Below are 24,374 nucleotides of genomic sequence, written 5' to 3' on the forward strand. Positions count from 1 at the left end.
AAGCCACAATGCCGACTTAAGTACAAGAAGACTGACACTTCGTACTGTCTATGTGTGGAACCATTCCTGTGACACTAGTTATAGATTCCGATGCTTCACTTCAGGTTTACTGTATCCCTTGAACCTTTTTATTGACGATGAAACACGGAAATTGCATCGGAATTAAATACAAAAGGCACAATGCCGACTTAAGTACAAGAAGACTGACTCTTCCTAGTGTCTATGTTTTGAACCATTCCATTGACACTAGTTATAGATTCCGATGTTTCACTCCATTTTTACTGTATCCCTTGGACCTTGTTATTGACGATGGAACACATAAATTGCATCAGAATTAAATAGAAAAGTCACAATGCCATCTTAAGTACTAGAAGACTGACTCTTCTTAATGACTATGTTTTGAACCACTCCTGTGACACTAGTTATAAATTCCCATTCTTCACTTCAGGTTTACTGTATCTCTTGGACCTTCTTATTGACGGTGAAACACGGAAATTGCATCGGAATTAAATACAAAAGGCACAATGCCGACTTAAGTACAAGAAGACTGACTCTTCCTACTGTCTATGTTTTGAACCATTCCAATGAAACTAGTTATAGATTACGATGCTTCACTCCAGGTTTACTGTATCCCTTGGACCTTCTTATTGACGATGAAACACTGATATTGCATCGGAATTAAATACAAAAGGCACAATGTCGACTTAAGTATAAGAGGACTGACTCTTCTTACTGGCTATGTTTTGAACCATTCCTGTGACTCTAGTGATAGATTCCGATGCTTCACTCCAGGTTTACTGTATCCCTTGGACCTTCTTATTGACGATGAAACACAGAGATTGCATCGGAATTAAATACAAAAGGCACAATGACGACTTAAGTATACGAAGACTGACTCTTCTTCCTGACTGTGTTTTGAACCATTCCTGTGACACTAGTTATAGATTCCGATGCTGCACCTCAGGTTTACTGTATCCCTCGACCTTCTTATTGACGATGAAACACAGAAATTGCATCGGAATTAAATAGAAAAGGCACAATGCCGACTTAAGTACAAGAAGACTGACTCTTCTTAATGTCTATGTTTTGAACCTTTCCTGTGACACTTGTTATAGATTCCGATGCTTCACTCCAGGTTTACTGTATCCCTTGGACCTTCTTATTGACGATGAAACACAGAAATTGCATCGGAATTAAATAGAAAAGGCACAATGCTGACATAAGTACAAAAAGACTGACTCTTCTTACTGATTATAGTTGGAACCATTCCTGTGACACTAGTTATAGATTCCGATGCTTTACGTCAGGTTTACTGTATACCTTGGACCTTCTTATTGACGATGAAACACAGAAATTGCATCGGAATTAAATACTAATCGCACAATGCCGACTTAAGTACAAGAAGACTGACTCTTCCTACTGCATATGTTTTGAACCATTACTGTGACACTAGTTGTGGATTCCGATGCTTCACTTCCGGTATACTGTATCCCTCTGACCTTCTTATTGACGATGAAACACAGAAATAGCATCGGAAATAAATAGAAAAGGCACAATGCCGACTTAAGTACAAGAAGACTGACTCTTCTTACTGTCTATGTTTTGAACCTTTCCTGTGACACTTGTTATAGATTCCGATGCTTCACTCCAGGTTTACTGTATCCCTTGGACCTTCTTATTGACGATGAAACACAGAAATTGCATCGGAATTAAATAGAAAAGGCACAATGCTGACTTAAGTACAAAAAGACTGACTCTTCCTACTGCATATGTTCGATTCATTACTGTGACACTAGTTGTGGATTCCGATGCTTCACTTCCGGTATACTGTATCCCTCTGACCTTCTTATTGACGATGAAATACAGAAATTGCATCGGAATTAAATACAAAAGGCACAATGTCGACTTAAGTACAAGAGGACTGACTTTTCTTACTGTCTATGTTTTGAACCATTCCTGTGACTCTAGTGATAGATTCCGATGCTTCACTCCAGGTTTACTGTATCCCTTGGGTCTTCTTATTGACGATGAAACACAGAAATTGCATCGGAATTAAATACAAAATGCACAATGCCGACTTACGTACAAGAAGACTGACACTTCCTACTGTCTATGTTTTGAACCATTCCTGTGACACTAGATTTGGATTCCATTGCTTCACTTCAGGTTTACTGTATCCCTCTGACCTTCTTATTGACGATGAAACACGGAATTAAATACAAAAGCCACAATGCCGACTTAAGTACAAGAAGACTGACTCTTCGTACTGTCTATGTTTCGAACCATTCCTGTGACACTAGTTATAGATTCCGATGCTTCACTTCAGGTTTACTGTATCCCTTGAACCTTTTTATTGACGATGAAACACGGAAATTGCATCGGAATTAAATACAAAAGGCACATAGCCGACTTAAATACAAGAAGACTGACTCTTCCTAGTGTCTATGTTTTTAACTATTCCATTGACACTAGTTATAGATTCCGATGTTTCACTCCATTTTTACTGTATCCCTTGGACCTTGTTATTGACGATGGAACACATAAATTGCATCAGAATTAAATAGAAAAGTTACAATGCCATCTTAAGTACTAGAAGACTGACTCTTCTTAATGACTATGTTTTGAACCATTCCTGTGACACTAGTTATAAATTCCCATTCTTCACTTCAGGTTTACTGTATCCCTTGGACCTTCTTATTGACGGTGAAACACGGAAATTGCATCGGAATTAAATACAAAAGGCACAATGCCGATTTAAGGACAAGAAGACTGACTCTTCCTACTGTCTATGTTTTGAACCATTCCAATGAAACTAGTTATAGATTACGATGCTTCACTCCAGGTTTACTGTATCCCTTGGACCCTCTCATTGACGATGAAACACTGATATTGCATCGGAATTAAATACAAAAGGCACAATGTCGACTTAAGTATAAGAGGACTGACTCTTCTTACTGGCTATGTTTTGAACCATTCCTGTGACTCTAGCGATAGATTCCGATGCTTCACTCCAGGTTTACTGTATCCCTTGGACCTTCTTATTGACGATGAAACACAGAGATTGTATCGGAATTAAATACAAAAGGCACAATGCCAACTGAAGGACAAGAAGACTGACTCTTCTTACTGACTATGTTTTGAACCATTCCTGTGACACTAGTTATAGATTCCGATGCTTCACCTTAGGTTTACTGTATCCCTCTGTCGTTCTTATTGACGATGAAACACAGAAATTGCATCGGAATTAAATACGAAAGCCACAATGCCGACTTAAGTACAAGAAGACGAACTCTTCGTACTGTCTATGTGTGGAACCATTCCTGTGACACTAGTTATAGATTCCGATGCTTCACTTCAGGTTTACTGTTTCCCTTGGACCTTCTTATTGACGATGAAACACAGAAATTGCATCGGAATTAAATACAAAGGAAACTATGCCGACTTAAGTATGAGATGACTGACTCTTCCTACTGTCTATGTTTTGAACCGTTTCTGTGACACTAGTTATAAAGTCCGATGCTTCACTTCAGGTTTACTGTATCCCTTGGACCTTCTTATTGACGATGAATCACAGAAATTGCACCGGAATTGAATACAAAAGGCACAATGCCGACTTAAGTACAAGAAGACTGACTCTTCTTACTGTCTATATTTTGAACCATTCCAGTGACACTAGTTATAGATTCCGATGCTTCACTTCAGGTTTACTGTATCCCTTGGACCTTCTTATTGACGATGAAACACAGAAATTGCATCGGAATTAAATAGAAAAGGCACAATGCCGACTTAAGTACAAGAAGACTGACTCTTCTTACTGTCTATGTTATGAACCTTTCCTGTGACACTTGTTATAGATTCCGATGCTTCACTCCAGGTTTACTGTATCCCTTGGACCTTCTTATTGACGATGAAACACAGAAATTGCATCGGAATTAAATAGAAAAGGCACAATGCTGACTTAAGTACAAAAAGACTGACTCTTCTTATTGATTATAGTTGGAACCATTCCTGTGACACTAGTTATAGATTCCGATGCTTTACGTCAGGTTTACTGTATACCTTGGACCTTCTTATTGACGATGAAACACAGAAATTGCATCGGAATTAAATACAAATCGCACAATGCCGACTTAAGTACAAGAAGACTGACTCTTCCTACTGCATATGTTTTGAACCATTACTGTGACACTAGTTGTGGATTCCGATGCTTCACTTCCGGTATACTGTATCCCTCTGACCTTCTTATTGACGATGAAACACAGAAATTGCATCGGAATTAAATACAGAAGGCACAATGTCGACTTAAGTACAAGAGGACTGACTCTTCTTACTGTCTATGTTTTGAACCATTCCTGTGACTCTAGTGATAGATTCCGGTGCTTCACTCCAGGTTTACTGTATCCCTTGGACCTTCTTATTGACGATGAAACACAGAAATTGCATCGGAATTAAATAGAAAAGGCACAATGCCGACTTAAATACAAGACGACTGACTCTTCTTACTGACTATGTTTTGAACCATTCCTGTGACACTAGTTATAGATTCCGATGCTTCACTTCAGGTTTGCTGTATACCTTGGACCTTCTTAGTGACGATGAAACACAGAAATTGCATCGGAATTAAATACAAAAGGCACAACGCCGACTTTCGAACAAGAAGACTGACTCTTCCTACTGCATATGTTTTGAACCATTACTGTGACACTAATTTTGGATTCCGATGCTTCACTTCAGGTTTATTGTATCCCACTGACCTTCATATTGACGATGAAACACAGAATTAAATACAAAAGGAACAATGCCGACTTAAGTACAAGAAGTCTGACTCTTCGTACTGTCTATGTGTGGAACTATTCCTGTGACACTAGTTATAGATTCCGTTGCTTCACTTCAGGTTTACTGTATCCCTTCGACCTTCTTATTGACGATGAAACACGGAAATTGCATCGGAATTAAATACAAAAGGCACAATGCCGACTTAAGTACAAGAAGACTGACTCTTCCTACTGTCTATGTTTTGAACCATTCCATTGAGACTAGTTACAGATTCCGATGCTTCACTCCAGGTTTACTGTATCCCTTGGACCTTGTTATTGAAGATGGAACACATAAATTGCATCGGAATTAAATGGAAAAGTCACAATGCCTTCTTAAGTACTAGAAGACTGACTCTTCTTAATGACTATGTTTTGAACCATTCCTGTGACACTAGTTATAGATTCCCATTCTTCACTTCAGGTTTACTGTATACCTCTGACGTTCTTATTGACAATGAAACACAGAAATTGCATCGGAATTAAATACAAAAGGCACAATACCGACTTAAGTACAAGAAGACTGACTCTTCGTACTGTCAATGTGTGGAATAATTCCTGTGACACTAGTTATAGATTCCGATGCTTCACTTCAGGTTTACTGTATCCCTTGGACCTTCTTATTGACGATGAAACACTGATATTGCATCGGAATTAACTACAAAAGGCACAATACCTACTTAAGTACAAGAAGATCGACTATTCTTATTGTCTATGTTTTGAACCATTATTGTGACTCTAGTTATAGATTCCGGTGCTTCACTCCAGGTTTACTGTATCCCTTGGACCTACTTATTGACGGTGAAACACAGAAATTGTATCGGAAATAAATACAAAAGGCACAATGCCGACTTAAGGACAAGAAGACTGACTCTTCTTACTGACTATGTTTTGAACCATTCCTGTGACACTAGTTATAGACTCCGATGCTTGACTTCATGTTTTCTGTATCCCTCTGACCCTCTTATTGACGATGAAACACAGAAATTGCATCGGAATTAAATACAAGAGGCACAATGCCGACTTATGTACAAGAAGACTGACTCTTCTAACTGTCTATGTTTTGAACCAATCCTATGACACTAGTTGTAGATTCCGATGCTTCACTTCAGGTTCACTGTATCCCTTGGACATTCCTATTGACGATGAAACACAGAAATTGCATCGGAATTAAATACAAATGGCACAATGCCGACTTAAGTAAAAGAAGACTGACTTTTCGTACTGTCTATGTTTGGAAACATTCCTGAGATACTAGTTATAGATTCCGATGCGTCACTTCAGGTTTACTGTTTCCCTTGGACCTACTTATTGACGATGAATCACAGAAATTGCATCGGAATTAAATAGAAAAGGCACAATGCCGACTTAAGTACAAGAAGACTGACTCTTCATACTGATTATAGTTTGAACCATCCTGTGACACTAGTTATAGATTTCGATGCTTTACGTCAGGTTTACTGTATACCTTGGACCTTCTTATTGACGATTAAACACAGAAATTGCATCGGAATTAAATACAAATGGCACAATGCCGACTTAAGTACAAGAAGACTGACTCTTCCTACTGCATATGTTTTGAACCATTCCTGTGACACTAGTTGTGGATTCCGATGCTTCACTTCCGGTTTACTGTATCCCTCTGACCATCTTATTGACGATGAAACACAGAAATTGCATCGGAATTAAATACAAAAGGCACAATGCCAAGTTAAGGACAAGAAGACTGACTCTTCTTACTGACTATGTTTTGAACCATTCCTGTGACACTTGTTATAGATTCCGATGCTTCACTTCAGGTTTACTGTATCCCTTGGACCTTCGTATTGACGATGAAACACAGAAATTGCATCGGATTTAAATACAAAATGCAAAATACCTACTTAAGTACACGAAGACAGACTCTTCTTACTGTCTATGTTTTGAACCATTCCTGTGACACTAGTTATAGATTCCGATGCTCCACTTCAGGTTTATTGTATCCCTCTGACCTTCTTATTGACGATGAAACACAGAAATTGCATCGGAAATAAATAGTAAAAGCACAATGTCGACTTAAGTATAAGAGCACTGATTCTTCTTACTGTCTATGTTTTGAACCATTCCTGTGACTCTAGTGATAGATTCCGATGCTTCACTCCAGGTTTACTGTATCCGTTGGACCTTCTTATTGACGATGAAACATAGAGATTGCATCGGAATTAAATAGAAAAGGCACAATGCCGACTTACGTACAAGAAGACTGACACTTCCTACTGTCATTGTTTTGAACCATTCCTGTGACACTAGTTTTGGATTCCGATGCTTCACTTCAGGTTTACAGTATCCCTCTGACCCTCATATTGACGATGAAACACAGACATGGCATCGGAATTAAATACAGAAGGCACAATGCCGAATTAAGTACAAGAAGACTGACTCTTCCTACTGTCTATGTTTTGAACCATTCCTGTGACACTAGTTATGGATTCCGATGCTTCACTTCAGGTTTACTGTATCCCTCTTACCTTATTGCCGATGAAACACAGAACTTGCATCGGAATTAAATACAATACGCACAATGCCGACTTAAGGACAAGAAGACTGACTCTTCCTACTGACTATGTTTTGAACCATTCCTGTGACACTAGTTATAGTTTCCGATGCTTCACCTCAGGTTTACTGTATCCCTCTGACGTTGTTATTGACGATGAAACACAGAAATTGCATCGGAATTAAATACAAAAGCCACAATCCCGAGTTAAGTACAAGAAGACTGACTCTTCGTACTGTCTATGTGTGGAACCATTCCTGTGACACTAGTTATAGATTCCGATGCTTCACTTCAGGTTTACTGTTTCCCTTGGACCATCTTATTGACGATGAAACACAGAAATTGCATCGGAATTAAATACAACAGGCACAATGCCGACTTAAGTATGAGATGACTGACTCTTCCTACTGTCTATGTTTTGAACCATTTCTGTGACACTAGTTATAGAGTCAGATGCTTCACTTCAGGTTTACTGTATCCCTTGGACCTTCTTATTGACGATGAATCACAGAAATTGCATCGGAATTAAATACAAATGGCACAATGCCGACTTAAGGACAAGAAGACTGACTCTTCTTACTGACTGTGTTTTGAACCATTCCTGTGACACTAGTTATAGATTCCGATGCTTCACTTCAGGTTTACTGTATACCTCTGACGTTCTTATTGACAATGAAACACAGAAATTGCATCGGAATTAAATACAAAAGTCACAATGCCGACTTAAGTACAAGAAGACTGACTCTTCGTACTGTCAATGTGTGGAACCATTCCTGTGACACTAGTTATAGATTCCGATGCTTCACTTCAGGTTTACTGTTTCCCTTGGACCTTCTTATTGACGATGAAATACAGAAATTGCATCGGAATTAAATACAAAAGGCACAATGCCGACTTAAGTATGAGATGACTGACTCTTCCTACTGTCTATGTTTTGAACCATTTCTGTGACACTAGTTATAAAGTCCGATGCTTCACTTCAGGTTTACTGTATCCCTTGGACCTTCGTATTGACGATGAATCACAGAAATTGCACCGGAATTAAATACAAAAGGCACAATGTCGACTTAAGTACAAGAAGACTGACTCTTCTTACTGTCTATATTTTGAACCATTCCAGTGACACTAGTTATAGATCCCGATGCTTCACTTCAGGTTTACTGAATCCCTTGGACCTTCTTATTGACGATGAAACACAGAAATTGCATCGGAATTAAATACAAATGGCACAATGCCGACTTAAGTATACGAAGACTGACTCTTCTTACTGTCTATGTTTTGAACCATTCCTGTGACACTAGTTATAGATTCCTATGCTGCACTCCAGGTTTACTGTATCCCTTGGGCCTTCTTATTGACGATGAAACACAGAAATTGCATCGGAATTAAATACAAAGGGCACAATGCCGACTTAAGTACAAGAAGACTGACTCTTCTTCCTGACTGTGTTTTGAACCATTCCTGTGACACTAGTTATAGATTCCGATGCTGCACCTCAGGTTTACTGTATCCTTCTGACCTTCTTATTGACGATGAAACACAGAAATTGCATCGGAATTAAATAGAAAAGGCTTAATGCCGACTTAAGTACAAGACGACTGACTCTTCCTACTGTCTATGTTTTGAACCTTTCCTGTGACACTTGTTATAGATTCCGATGCTTCACTCCAGGTTTACTGTACCCCTTGGACCTTCTTATTGACGATGAATCACAGAAATTGTACCGGAATTAAATACAAATGGCACAATGCCGACTTAAGTACAAGAAGACTGACTCTTCCTACTGCATATGTTTTGTACCATTACTGTGACACTAGTTTTGGATTCCGATGCTTCACTCCAGGTTTACTGTATCCCTTGGACCTTGTTATTGACGATGGAACACATAAATTGCATCGGAATTAAATGGAGAAGTCACAATGCCATCTTAAGTACTAGAAGACTGACTCTTCTCAATGACTATGTTTTGAACCATTCCTGTGACACTAGTTATAGATTCCCATTCTTCACTTCAGGTTTACTGTATCCCTTGTACCTTCTTATTGACGGTGAAACACGGAAATTGCATCGGAATGAAGTACAAAAGGCACAATGCCGACTTAAGTACAAGAAGACTGACTCTTCCTACTGTCTATGTTTTGAACCATTCCATTGACACTAGTTATAGATTACGATGCTTCACTCCAGGTTTACTGTATCCCTTGGACCTTCTTATTGACGATGAAACACTGATATTGCATCGGAATTAAATACAAGAGGCACAATGCCGACTTAAGTACAAGAAGACTGACTCTTCTTACTGTCTATGTTTTGAACCAATCCTGTGACACTAGTTGTAGATTCCGATGCTTCACTTCAGGTTCACTGTATCCCTTGGACCTTCTTATTGACGATGAAACACAGAAATTGCATCGGAATTAAATACAAATAACACAATGCCGACTTAAGTATAAGAGGACTGACTCTTCTTACTGGCTAAGTTTTGAACCATTCCTGTGACTCTAGTGATAGATTCCGATGCTTCACTCCAGGTTTACTGTATCCCTTGGACCTTGTTATTGACGATAAAACACATAAATTGCATCGGAATTAAATGGAAAAGTCACAATGCCGTCTTAAGTACAACAAGACTGAATCTTCTTAATGACTATGTTTTGAACCATTCCTGTGACACTAGTTATAGATTCCCATGCTTCACTTCAAGTTTACTGTATCCCTTGGACCTTCTTATTGACGATGAACACGGAAATTGCGTCGGAATTAAATACAAAAGGTACAATGCCGACTTAAGTACAAGAAGACTCACTCTTCCTACTGTCTATGCTTTGAACCATTCCATTGACACTACATACAGATTCCGATGCTTCACTCCAGGTTTACTGTATCGCTTGGACCTTCTTATTGACGATGAAACACTGATATTGCATCGGAATTAAATACAAAAGGCACAATGCCGACTTAAGTACAAGAAGACCGACTCTTCTTACTGTCTATGTTTTGAACCATTCCTGTGACCCTAGTTATATATTCCGGTGCTTCACTCCAGGTTTACTGTATCCCTTGGACCTACTTATTGACGATGAAACACAGAAATTGCATCGGAATTAAATACAAGAGGCACAATGACGACTTAAGTACAAGAAGACTGACTCTTCTTACTGTCTATGTTTTGAACCAATCCTGTGACACTAGTTGTAGATTCTGATGTTTCAGTTCAGGTTCACTGTATTCCTTGGACCTTCTTATTGACGATGAATCATAGAAATTGCATCGGAATTAAATGGAAAAGTCACAATGCCGTCTTAAGTACAACAAGACTGAATCTTCTTAATGACTATGTTTTGAACCATTCCTGTGACACTAGTTATAGATTCTGATGCGTCACTTCAGGTTTACTGTTTCCCTTGGACCTTCTTATTGACGATGAATCATAGAAATTGCATCGGAATTAAATAGAAAAGGCACAATGCCGACTTAAGTACAAGCAGACTGACTCTTCTTACTGTCTATAATTTGAACCATTCCAGTGACACTAGTTATAGATTCCGATGCTTCACTTCAGGTTTACTGTTTCCCTGGGACCTACTTATTGACGATGAAACACAGAAATTGCATCGGAAATAAATAGAAAAGGCACAATGTCGACTTAAGTACAAGAGGACTGACTCTTCTTACTGTCTATGTTTTGAACCATTCCTGTAACTCTAGTGATAGATTCCGATGCTTCACTCCAGGTTTACTGTATCCCTTGGACCTTCTTATTGACGATGAAACACAGAAATTGCATCGGAATTAAATAGAAAAGGCACAATGCCGACTTAAGCATAAGAAGACTGTCTCTTCTTAATGACTATGATTTGAACCATTCCTGTGACACTAGTTATAGATTCCCATGCTTCTTTTCAGGTTTACTGTATCCCTTGGACCTTCTTATTGACGATGAAACACGGAAATTGCATCGGAATTAAATACAAAAGGCACAATGCCGACTTAAGTACAAGAAGACTGACTCTTCCTACTGTCTATGTTTTGAACCATTCCATTGACACTAGTTATAGATTCCGATGCTTCACTCCAGGTTTACTGTATCCCTTGGACCTTCTTATTGACGATGAAACACTGATATTGCATCGGAATTAAATACAAAATGCACAATGCCGACTTAAGTACAAGAAGACCGACTCTTCTTACTGTCTATGTTTTGAACCATTACTGTGACTATAGTTATAGATTCCGGTGCTTCACTCCAGGTTTACTGTATCCCTTGGACCTTCTTATTGACGATGAAACACAGAAATTGCATCGGTATTAAATACAAAAGGCACAATGCCGACTTAAGTACAAGAAGAGTGACTCTTCGTACTGTCTATGTTTGGAACCATTCCTGTGACACTAGTTATAGATTCCGATGCGTCACTTCAGGTTTACTGTTTCCCTTGGACCTTCTTATTGACGATGAATCACAGAAATTGCATCGGTATTAAATAGAACACACACTATGCCGACTTAAGTACAAGCAGACTGACTCTTCTTACTGTCTATGTTTGAACCAATCCTGTGACACTAGTTGTAGATTCCGTTGCTTCACTTCAGGTTCACTGTATCCCTTGGACCTTCTTATTGACGATGAAACACAGAAATTGCATCGGAATTAAATACAAAAGCCACAATGTTGACTTAAGTACAAGAAGACTGACTCTTCGTACTGTCTATGTTTGGAACCATTCCTGAGACACTAGTTATAGATTCCGATGCGTCACTTCAGGTTTACTGTTTCCCTTGGACCTTCTTATTGACGATGAATCACAGAAATTGCATCGGAATTAAATAGAAAAGGCACAATGCCGACTTAAGTAAAGGAAGACTGACTCTTCTTACTGTCTATATTTTGAACCACTCCAGTGACACTAGTTATAGATTCCGATGCTTCATTTCTGATTTACTGTATCCCTTGGACCTTCTTATTGACGATGAAACACTGATATTGCATCGAAATTATGTACTAAAGGCACATTGCCGACTTAAGTACAAAAAGACAGACTCTTCATACTGTCTATGTTTTGAACTATTACTGTGACTCTAGTTATACATTCCGGAGGTTCACTGCAGGTTTACTGTATCCCTTGGACCTACTTATTGACGATGAAACACAGGAATTGCAACGGAATTAAATACAAAAGGCACAATGCCGACTTAAGGACAAGAAGACTGACTCTTCTTACTGACTATGTTTTGACCATTCCTGTGACACTAGTTATAGACTCCGATGCTTGACTACATGTTTACTGTATCCCTATGACCCTCTTATTGACGATGAAACACAGACATTGCATCGGAATTAAATACAAAAGGCACAATGCTGACATTAGTACAAGAAGACTGACTCTTCTTACTGACTATGTTTTGAACCATTCCTGTGACACTAGTTATAGATTCTGATGCATCACTTCAGGTTTGCTGTATCCCTCTGACCTTCATATTGACGATGAATCACAGAAATTGCATCGGAAATAAATAGAAAAGGCACAATGTCGACTTAAGTACAAGAGGACTGACTCTTCTTATTGTCTATGTTTGGAACCATTCCTGTTACACTATATATACATTCCGATGTGTCACTTCAGGTTTACTGTTTCCCTTGGACCTTCTTATTGACGATGAATCACAGAAATTGCATCGGAATTAAATAGAAAAGGCACAATGCCGATTTAATAACAAGCAGACTGACTCTTCTTACTGTCTATAATTTGAACCATTCCAGTGACACTAGTTATAGATTCCGATGCTTCACTTCAGGTTTACTGTTTCCCTTGGACCTTCTTATTGACGATGAAACACAGAAATTGCATCGGAAATAAATAGAAAAGGCACAATGTCGACTTAAGTACAAGAGGACTGACTCTTCTTATTGTCTATGTTTGAACCATTCCTGTGACTCTAGTGATAGATTCCGATGCTTCACTCCAGGTTTACTGTATCCCTTGGACCTTCTTAATGACGATGAAACACAGAAATTGCATCGGAATGAAATAGAAAAGGCACAATGCCGACTTAAGTACCAGAAGACTGACTCTTCTTAATGACTATGTTTGAACCATTCCTGTGACCCTAGTTATATATTCCGGTATTTCACTCCAGGTTTACTGTATCCCTTGGACCTACTTATTGACGATGAAACACAGAAATTGCGTCGGAATTAAATACAAATGGCACAATGCCGACTTAAGGACAAGAAGACTGACTCTTCTTTCTGACTATGTTTTGAACCATTCCTGTGACACTAGTTATAGATTCCGATGCGTCACTTCAGGTATACTGTTTCCCTTGGACCTTCTTATTGACGATGAATCATAGAAATTGCATCGGAATTAAATGGAAAAGTCACAATGCCGTCTTAAGTACAACAAGACTGAATCTTCTTAATGACTATGTTTTGAACCATTCCTGTGACACTAGTTATAGATTCTGATGCGTCACTTCAGGTTTACTGTTTCCCTTGGACCTTCTTATTGACGATGAATCATAGAAATTGCATCGGAATTAAATAGAAAAGGCACAATGCCGACTTAAGTACAAGCAGACTGACCCTTCTTACTGTCTATATTTGGAACCATTCCAGTGACACTAGTTATAGATTCCGATGCTTCACTTCAGGTTTACTGTTTCCCTGGGACCTACTTATTGACGATGAAACACAGAAATTGCATCGGAAATAAATAGAAAAGGCACAATGTCGACTTAAGTACAAGAGGACTGACTCTTCTTACTGTCTATGTTTTGAACCATTCCTGTAACTCTAGTGATAGATTCCGATGCTTCACTCCAGGTTTACTGTATCCCTTGGACCTTCTTATTGACGATGAAACACAGAAATTGCATCGGAATTAAATAGAAAAGGCACAATGCCGACTTAAGCATAAGAAGACTGTCTCTTCTTAATGACTATGACTTGAACCATTCCTGTGACACTAGTTATAGATTCCCATGCTTCTTTTCAGGTTTACTGTATCCCTTGGACCTTCTTATTGACGATGAAACACGGAAATTGCATCGGAATTAAATACAAAAGGCACAATGCCGACTTAAGTACAAGAAGACTGACTCTTCCTACTGTCTATGTTTTGAACCATTCCATTGACACTAGTTATAGATTCCGATGCTTCACTCCAGGTTTACTGTATCCCTTGGACCTTCTTATTGACGATGAAACACTGATATTGCATCGGAATTAAATACAAAATGCACAATGTCGACTTAAGTACAAGAAGACCGACTCTTCTTACTGTCTATGTTTTGAACCATTACTGTGACTATAGTTATAGATTCCGGTGCTTCACTCCAGGTTTACTGTATCCCTTGGACCTTCTTATTGACGATGAAACACAGAAATTGCATCGGTATTAAATACAAAAGGCACAATGCCGACTTAAGTACAAGAAGAGTGACTCTTCGTACTGTCTATGTTTGGAAGCATTCCTGTGACACTAGTTATAGATTCCGATGCGTCACTTCAGGTTTACTGTTTCCCTTGGACCTTCTTATTGACGATGAATCACAGAAATTGCATCGGTATTAAATAGAAAAGACACAATGCCGACTTAAGTACAAGCAGACTGACTCTTCTTACTGTCTATGTTTGAACCAATCCTGTGACACTAGTTGTAGATTCCGTTGCTTCACTTCAGGTTCACTGTATCCCTTGGACCTTCTTATTGACGATGAAACACAGAAATTGCATCGGAATTAAATACAAAAGCCACAATGTTGACTTAAGTACAAGAAGACTGACTCTTCGTACTGTCTATGTTTGGAACCATTCCTGGGACACTAGTTATAGATTCCGATGCGTCACTTCAGGTTTACTGTTTCCCTTGGACCTTCTTATTGACGATGAATCACAGAAATTGCATCGGAATTAAATAGAAAAGGCACAATGCCGACTTAAGTACAAGAAGACTGACTCTTCTTACTGTCTATATTTTGAACCACTCCAGTGACACTAGTTATAGATTCCGATGCTTCATTTCTGATTTACTGTATCCCTTGGACTTTCTTATTGACGATGAAACACTGATATTGCATCGAAATTAAATACAAAAGGCAGATTGCCGACTTAAGTACAAGAAGACAGTCTCTTCATACTGTCTATGTTTTGAACTATTACTGTGACTCTAGTTATACATTCCGGAGGTTCACTGCAGGTTTACTGTATCCCTTGGACCTACTTATTGACGATGAAACACAGGAATTGCAACGGAATTAAATACAAAAGGCACAATGCTGACTTAAGGACAAGAAGAATGACTCTTCTCACTGACTATGTTTTGACCATTCCTGTGACACTAGTTATAGACTCCGATGCTTGACTACATGTTTACTGTATCCCTATGACCCTCTTATTGACGATGAAACACAGAAATTGCATCGGAATTAAATACAAAAGGCACAATGCTGACATTAGTACAAGAAGACTGACTCTTCTTACTGACTATGTTTTGAACCATTCCTGTGACACTAGTTATAGATTCTGATGCATCACTTCAGGTTTGCTGTATCCCTCTGACCTTCATATTGACGATGAATCACAGAAATTGCATCGGAAATAAATAGAAAAGGCACAATGTCGACTTAAGTACAAGAGGACTGACTCTTCTTATTGTCTATGTTTGGAACCATTCCTGTTACACTAGTTATACATTCCGATGTGTCACTTCAGGTTTACTGTTTCCCTTGGACCTTCTTATTGACGATGAATCACAGAAATTGCATCGGAATTAAATAGAAAAGGCACAATGCCGATTTCATAACAAGCAGACTGACTCTTCTTACTGTCTATAATTTGAACCATTCCAGTGACACTACTTATAGATTCCGATGCTTCACTTCAGGTTTACTGTTTCCCTTGGACCTTCTTATTGACGATGAAACACAGAAATTGCATCGGAAATAAATAGAAAAGGCACAATGTCGACTTAAGTACAAGAGGACTGACTCTTCTTATTGTCTATGTTTGAACCATTCCTGTGACTCTAGTGATAGATTCCGATGCTTCACGCCAGGTTTACTGTATCCCTTGGACCTTCTTAATGACGATGAAACACAGAAATTGCATCGGAATGAAATAGAAAAGGCACAATGCCGACTTAAGTACCAGAAGACTGACTCTTCTTACTGACTATGTTTTGAACCATTCCTGTGACACTAGTTATAGATTCCGATGCTTCACTACAGGTTTACTGTGTCCCTCTGACCTTCTTATTGACGATGAAACAGAGAAATTGCATCTGAATTAAATACAGAAGGCACAATGCCGACTTAAGTACAAGAAGACTCACACTTCCTACTGTCTACGTTTTGAACCATTCCTGTGACACTAGTTATGGATTCCGATGCTTCACTTCAGGTTTACTGTATCCCTCTGACCTTATTGCCGATGAAACACAGAAATTGCATCGGAATTAAATACAAAAGGCACAATGCCGACTTAAGGACAAGAGGACTGACTCTTCTTACTGACTATGTTTTGAACCATTCCTGTGACACTAGTTATAGATTCCGATGCTTCACTTCAGGTTTACTGTATCCCTTGGACCTTCTTATTGACGATGAAACACAGAAATTGCATCGGAATTAAATATTAAAGCCACAATGCCGACTTAAGTACAAGATGACTGACACTTCGTACTGTCTATGTTTGGAACCATTCCTGTGACACTAGTTATATATTCCGATGCGTCACTTCAGGTTTACTGTTTCCTTGGACCTTCTTATTGACAATGAATCACAGAAATTGCATCGGAATTAAATACAAAAGGCACAATGCCGACTTAAGTACAAGAAGACTGATTCATCTTACTGTCTGTATTTTGAACCATTCCAGTGACACTAGTTATAGATTCCGATGCTTCACTTCAGGTTTACTGTATCCCTTGGGCCTTCTTATTGACGATGAAAAACTGATATTGCATCGGAATTAAATACAAAAGCACAATGCCGACTTAAGTACAAGAAGACGGAGTCTTCATACTGCCTATGATTTGAACGATTACTGTGACTCTAGTTATAGATTCCGGAGCTTCACTGCAGGTTTACTGTATCCCTTGGACCTACCTATTGACGATGAAACACAGAAATTGCAACGGAATTAAATACAAAAGGCACAATGCCGACTTAAGGACAAGAAGACTGACTCTTCTTACTGACTATGTTTTGAACCATTCCTGTGACCCTAGTTATAGACTCCGATGCTTGACTTCATGTTTACTGTACCCCTATGACCCTCTTATTGACGATGAAACACAGAAATTGGATCGGAATTAAATACAAAAGGCACAATGCCGACTTTAGTACAAGAAGACTGACTCTTCTTACTGTATATGTTTGAACCATTCCTGCTACACTGGTTATAGATTCCGATGCTTCACTTCACGTTTACTGGATCCCTTGTACCTTCTTATTGACGATGAAACACAGAAATTGCATCGGAATTAAATACAGAAGGCAAAATGCCGACTTAAGTATACGAAGACTGACTCTTCTTACTGTCTATGTTTTGAACCATTCCTGTGACACTAGTTATAGATTCCTATGCTACACTCCAGGTTTACTGTATCTCTTGGACCTACTTATTGACGATGAATCACAGAAATTGCATCGGAATTAAAAACGAAAGGCACAATGCCGACTTAAGTACAAGAAGACCGACACATCTTACTGACTATGTTTTGAACCATTCCTGTGACACTAGTTTTGAATTCCGATGCTTCACTTCAGGCTTACTGTATCCCTCTGACCTTCATATTGACGATGAATCACAGAAGTTGCATCGGAATTAAATACAGAAGGCACAATACCGACTTAAGTACAAGAAGACTGACTCTTCCTAATGTCTATGTTTTGAACCATTCCTGTGTACTGGTTATGGATTCCGATGCTTCACTTCAGGTTTACTGTATCCCTCTGACCTTATTGCCGATGAAACACGGAAATTGCATCGGAATTAAGTACAAAAGGCACAATGCCGACTTAAGGACAAGAAGACTGACTCTTCTCACTGACTATGTTATGAACCATTCCTGTGACACTAGTTATAGATTCCGGTGCTTCATCTCAGGTTTACTGTATCCCTCTGACGTTCTTATTGACGATGAAACACACAAATTGCATCGGAATTAAATACAAAAGATACAATGCCGACTTAAGTACAAGAAGACTGAATCTTCGTACTGTCTATGTGTGGAACCATTCCTCTGACACTAGTTATAGATTCCGATGCTTCACTCCAGGTTTACTGTATCCCTTGGACCTTCTTAATGACGATGAAACACAGAAATTGCATCGGAATGAAATAGAAAAGGCACTATGCCGACTTAAGTACCAGAAGACTGACTCTTCTTTCTGACTATGCTTTGAACCATTCCTGTGACACTAGTTATAGATTCCGATGCTTCACTTCAGGTTTAATGTATCCCTTGGGCCTTCGTATTGACGAAGAAACACAGAAATTGCATCGGAATTAAATACAAAAGATGCAATGCCGACTTAAGTACAAGAGGATTGACTCTTCGTACTGTCTATGTGTGGAACCATTCGTGTGACAACAGTTATAGATTCCGATGCTTCACTTCAGGTTTACTGTTTCCCTTGGACCGTCTTATTGACGATGAAACACGGAATTTGCATCGGAATGAAGTACAAATGGCACAATGCCGACTTATGTATGACATGACTGACTCTTCTTACTGTATATGTTTTGAACCATTTCTGTGACACTAGTTATAGCGTCCGATGCTTCACTTCAGGTTTACTGTATCACTTGGACCTTCTTATTGACGATGAATCAAAGAAATTGCATCGGAATTAAATACAAATGCACAATGCTGACTTAAGTACAAGAAGACCGACTCTTCTTACTGTCTATGTTTGAACCATTACTGTGACTCTAGTTATAGATTCCGGTGCTTCACTCCAGGTTTACTGTATCCCTTGGACCTACTTATTGACGAAGAAACACAGAAATTGCGACGGAATTAAATACAAAAGGCACAATGCCGACTTAAGGACAAGAAGACTGACTCTTCTTACTGACTATGTTTTGAACCATTCCTGTGACACTAGTTATAGACTCCGATGCTTGACTTCATGCTTACTGTATCCCTCTGACCCTCTTATTGACGATGAAACACAGAAATTGCATCGGAATTAAATACAAAAGGCACAATGCCGACTTAAGTCAAGAAGACTGACTCTTCTTACTCTCTATGTTTTGAACCAATCCTGTGACACTAGTTGAAGATTCCGATGCTTCACTTCAGGTTCACTGTATCCCTTGGACCTTCTTATTGACGATGAAACACAGAAATTGCATCGGAATTAAATACAAAAGATACAATGCCCACTTAAGTATAAGAAGACTGACACTTCGTAGTGTCTATGTGTGGAACCATTCCTCTGACACTAGTTATAGATTCCGATGCTTCACTTCAGGTTTACTGTTTCCCTTGGACCTTCTTATTGACGATGAAACACAGAAATTGCATCGAAATTAAATCCAAAAGGCACAATGCCGACTTAAGTATGAGATGACTGACTCTTCCTACTGTCTATGTTTTGAACCATTTCTGTGACACTAGTTATGGCGTCCGATGCTTCACTTCAGGTTTACTGTATCCCTTGGACCTTCTTATTGACGATGAATCACAGAAATTGCATCGGAATTAAATACATATGCACAATGCCGACTCAAGGACAAGAAGACTGACTCATCTTACTGACTATGTTTTGAACCATTCCTGTGACACTAGTTGTGGATTCCGATGCTTCACGTCAGGTTTTCTGTATACCTCTGATCCTCTTATTGATGATGAAACTCAGAAATTGCATCGGAATTAAATACAAAAGGCACAATGCCAACTTAAGGACAAGAATACTGACTCTTCTTTCTGACAATGCTTTGAACCATTCCTGTGACACTAGTTATAGATTCCGATGCTTCACTTCAGGTTTAATGTATCCCTTGGCTTTCGTATTGACGATGAAACACAGAAATTGCGTCGGAATTAAATACAAAAGGCACAATGCCGACTTAAGGACAAGAAGACTGACTCTTCTTACTGACTATGTTTTGAACCATTCCTGTGACACTAGTTATAGACTCCGATGCTTGACTTAATGCTCACTGTATCCCTCTGACCCTCTTATTGACGATGAAACACAGAAATGGCATCGGAATTAAATACAAAAGGCACAATGCCGACTTAAGTACAAGAAGACTGACTCTTCTTACTGTCTATGTTTTGAACCAATCCTGTGACACTAGTTGTAGATTCCGATGCTTCACTTCAGGTTCACTGTATCCCTTGGACCTTCTTATTGACGATGAAACACAGAAATTGCATCGGAATTAAATACAAAAGCCACAATGCCGACTTAAGTTCAAGAAGACTGACTCTTCGTACTGTCTATGTTTTGAACCATTCCTGTGACACTAGTTATAGATTCCGACGCTTCACTTCAGGTTTACTGTATCCCTTGTACCTTATTATTGACGATGAAACACAGAAATTGCATCGGAATTAAATACAAATAGCAAAATGCCGACTTAAGTATACGAAGACTGACCCTTGTTACTGTCTATGTTTTGAACCATTCCTGTGACACTAGTTATAGATTCCTATGCTACACTCCAGGTTTACTGTATCCCTTGGACCTTCTTATTGACGATGAAGCACAGAAATTGCATCGGAATTAAAAACGATGGGCACTATGCCGACTTAAGTACAAGAAGACTGACTCTTCTTCCTGACTATGTTTTGAACCATTCCTGTGACACTAGTTATGGATTCCGATGCTTCACCTCAGGTTTACTGTATCCCTCTGACCTTCTTATTGACGATGAAACACAGAAATTGCATCGGAATTAAATAGAAAAGGCACAATGCCGACTTAAGTACAAGAAGACTGACTCTTCGTACTGTCTATGTTTGAACCATTACTGTGACTCTAGTTATAGATTCCGGTGCTTCACTCCAGGTTTACTGTATCCCTTGGACCTACTTATTGATGAGGAAACACAGAAATTGCAACGGAATTAAATACAAAAGGCACAATGCCGGCTTAAGGACAAGAAGACTGACTCTTCTTACTGACTATGTTTTGAACCATTCCTGTGACACTAGTTGTAGACTCCAATGCTTGACTTCATGTTTACTGTATCCCTATGACCCTCTTATTGACGATGAAACACAGAAATTGCATCGGAATTAAATACAAAAGGCACAATGCCGACTTTAGTACAAGAAGACTGACTCTTCTTACTGTATATGTTTGAACCATTCCTGCTACACTGGTTATAGATTCCGATGCTTCACTTCAGGTTTACCTTATCCCTCTGACCTTCTTATTGACGGTGAAACACAGAAATTGCATCGGAATTAAATACGAATGGCACAATGCCAACATAAGTACAAGAAGACTGACTCTTCTTACTGACTATGTTTTGAACCATTCCTGTGACACTAGTTATAGATTCCGATGCTTCACATCAGGTTTACTGTATCCCTCTGACCTTTTTAGTGACGATGAAACACAGAAAATTGCATCGGAATTAAATAGGAAAGGCACAATGCCGACTTAAGTACAAGAAGACTGACTCTTCTTACTGTCTATGTTTTGAACCAGTCCTGTGACACTAGTTGTAGATTCCGATGCTTCACTTGAGGTTTACTGTATCCCTTGGACCTTCTCATTGACGATGAAACACAGAAATTGCATCGGAATTAAATACAAAAGGCACAATGCCGACTTAAGTACAAGAACACTGATTCTTCCTACTGGCTATGATTTGAAACATTCCTGTGAAACTAGTTATAGATTCCGACGCTTCACTTCAGGTTTACTGTATCCCTTGTACCTTCTTATTGACAAAGAAACACAGAAATTGCATCGGAATTAAATACAAAAGGCAAAATGCCGACTTAAGTATACGAAGACTGACTCTTCCTACTGTCTATGTTTTGAACCATTCCTGTGACACTAGTTACAGATTCCTATGCTACACTCCAGGTTTACTGTATCCCTTGGACCTTCTTATTGACGATGAAATACAGAAATTGCATCGGAATTAAATAGAAAAGGCACAATGCCGACTTAAGTACAAGAAGACTGACTCTTCTAACTGTCTATGTTTTGAACCTTTCCTGTGACACTTGTTATAGATTCCGATGCTTCACTCCAGGTTTACTGTATCCCTTGGATCTTCTTATTGACGATGAAACACAGAAATTGCATCGGAATTAAATACAAAATTCACAATGCCGACTTAAGTACAAAAAGGCTGACTCTTCTTACTGATTATAGTTTGAACCATTCCTGTGACACTAGTTATAGATTCCGATGCTTTACGTCAAGTTTACTGTAATCCTTGGAACTTCTTATTGACGATGAAACACAGAAATTGCATCGGAATTAAATACAAAAGGCACAATGCCGACTTATGTACAAGAAGACTGGTTCTTCCAACTGCCTATGTTTTGAACCATTCCTGTGACACTAGTTGTGGATTCCGGTGCTTCACTTCAGGTTTACTGTATCCCACTGACCTTCTTATTGACGATGAAACACAGAAATTGCATCGGAAATAAATAGAAAAGGGACAATGTCGACTTAAGTACAAGAGGACTTACTCTTCTTCCTGTCTATGTTTTGAACCATTCCTGTGACTCTAGTGATAGATACCGATGCTTCACTCCAGGTTTACTATATCCCTTGGACCTTCTTATTGACGATGAAACACAGAAATTGCATCGGAATTAAATAGAAAAGGCATAATGCCGACTTAAGTACAAGAAGACTGACTCTTCTTACTGACTATGTTTTGAACCATTCCTGTGACACTAGTTTTGGATTCCGATGCTTCACTTGAGGTTTACTGAATCCCTCTGACCTTCATATCGACGATAAAACACAGAAATTGCATCAGAATCAAATACAGAAGGCACAATGCCGACTTCAGTACAAGAAGACTGACTCTTCTTGCTGTCTATATTTTGAACCATTCCAGTGACACTAGTTATAGATTCCGATGCTTCACTTCAGGTTTACTGTATCCCATGGACCTTCTTATTGACGATGAAACACTGATATTGCATCGGAATTAAATACACAAGGCACAATGCCGAGGTAAGTACAAGAAGACGGACTCTTCATACTGTCTATGTTTTGAACGATTACTGTGACTCTAGTTATAGATTCCTGAGCTTCACTGCTGGATTACTGTATCCCTTGGACCTACTTATTGATGATGAAACACAGAAATTGCAACGGAATTAAATACAAAAGGCACAATGCCGACTTAAGGACAAGAAGACTGACTCTTCTTACTGACTATGTTTTGAACCATTCCTGTGACACTAGTTGTAGACTCCGATGCTTGACTTCATGTTTACTGTATCCCTATGACCCTCTTATTGACGATGAAACACAGAAATGGCATCGGAATTAAATACAAAAGGCACAATGCCGACTTTAGTACAAGAAGACTGACTCTTCTTACTGTATACGTTTGAACCATTCCTGCTACACTGGTTATAGATTCCGATGCTTCACTTCAGGTTTACCTTATCCCTCTGACCTTCTTATTGACGGTGAAACACAGAAATAGCATCGGAATTAAATACGAAAGGCACAATGCCAACTTAAGTACAAGAAGACTGACTCTTCTTACTGACTATGTTTTGAACCATTCCTGTGACACTAGTTATAGATTCCGATGCTTCACATCAGGTTTACTGTATCCCTCTGACCTTTTTAGTGACGATGAAACACAGATAATTGCATCGGAATTAAATAGAAAAGGCACAATGCCGACTTAAGTACAAGAAGACTGACTCTTCTTACTGTCTATGTTTTGAACCACTCCTGTGACACTAGTTGTAGATTCCGATGCTTCACTTGAGGTTTACTGTATCCCTTGGACCTTCTCATTGACGATGAAACACAGAAATTGCATCGGAATTAAATACAAAAGG

Source organism: Schistocerca serialis, unplaced genomic scaffold (assembly GCF_023864345.2).
Source record: "Schistocerca serialis cubense isolate TAMUIC-IGC-003099 unplaced genomic scaffold, iqSchSeri2.2 HiC_scaffold_1370, whole genome shotgun sequence".
Lineage (NCBI taxonomy): Eukaryota > Metazoa > Arthropoda > Insecta > Orthoptera > Acrididae > Schistocerca > Schistocerca serialis.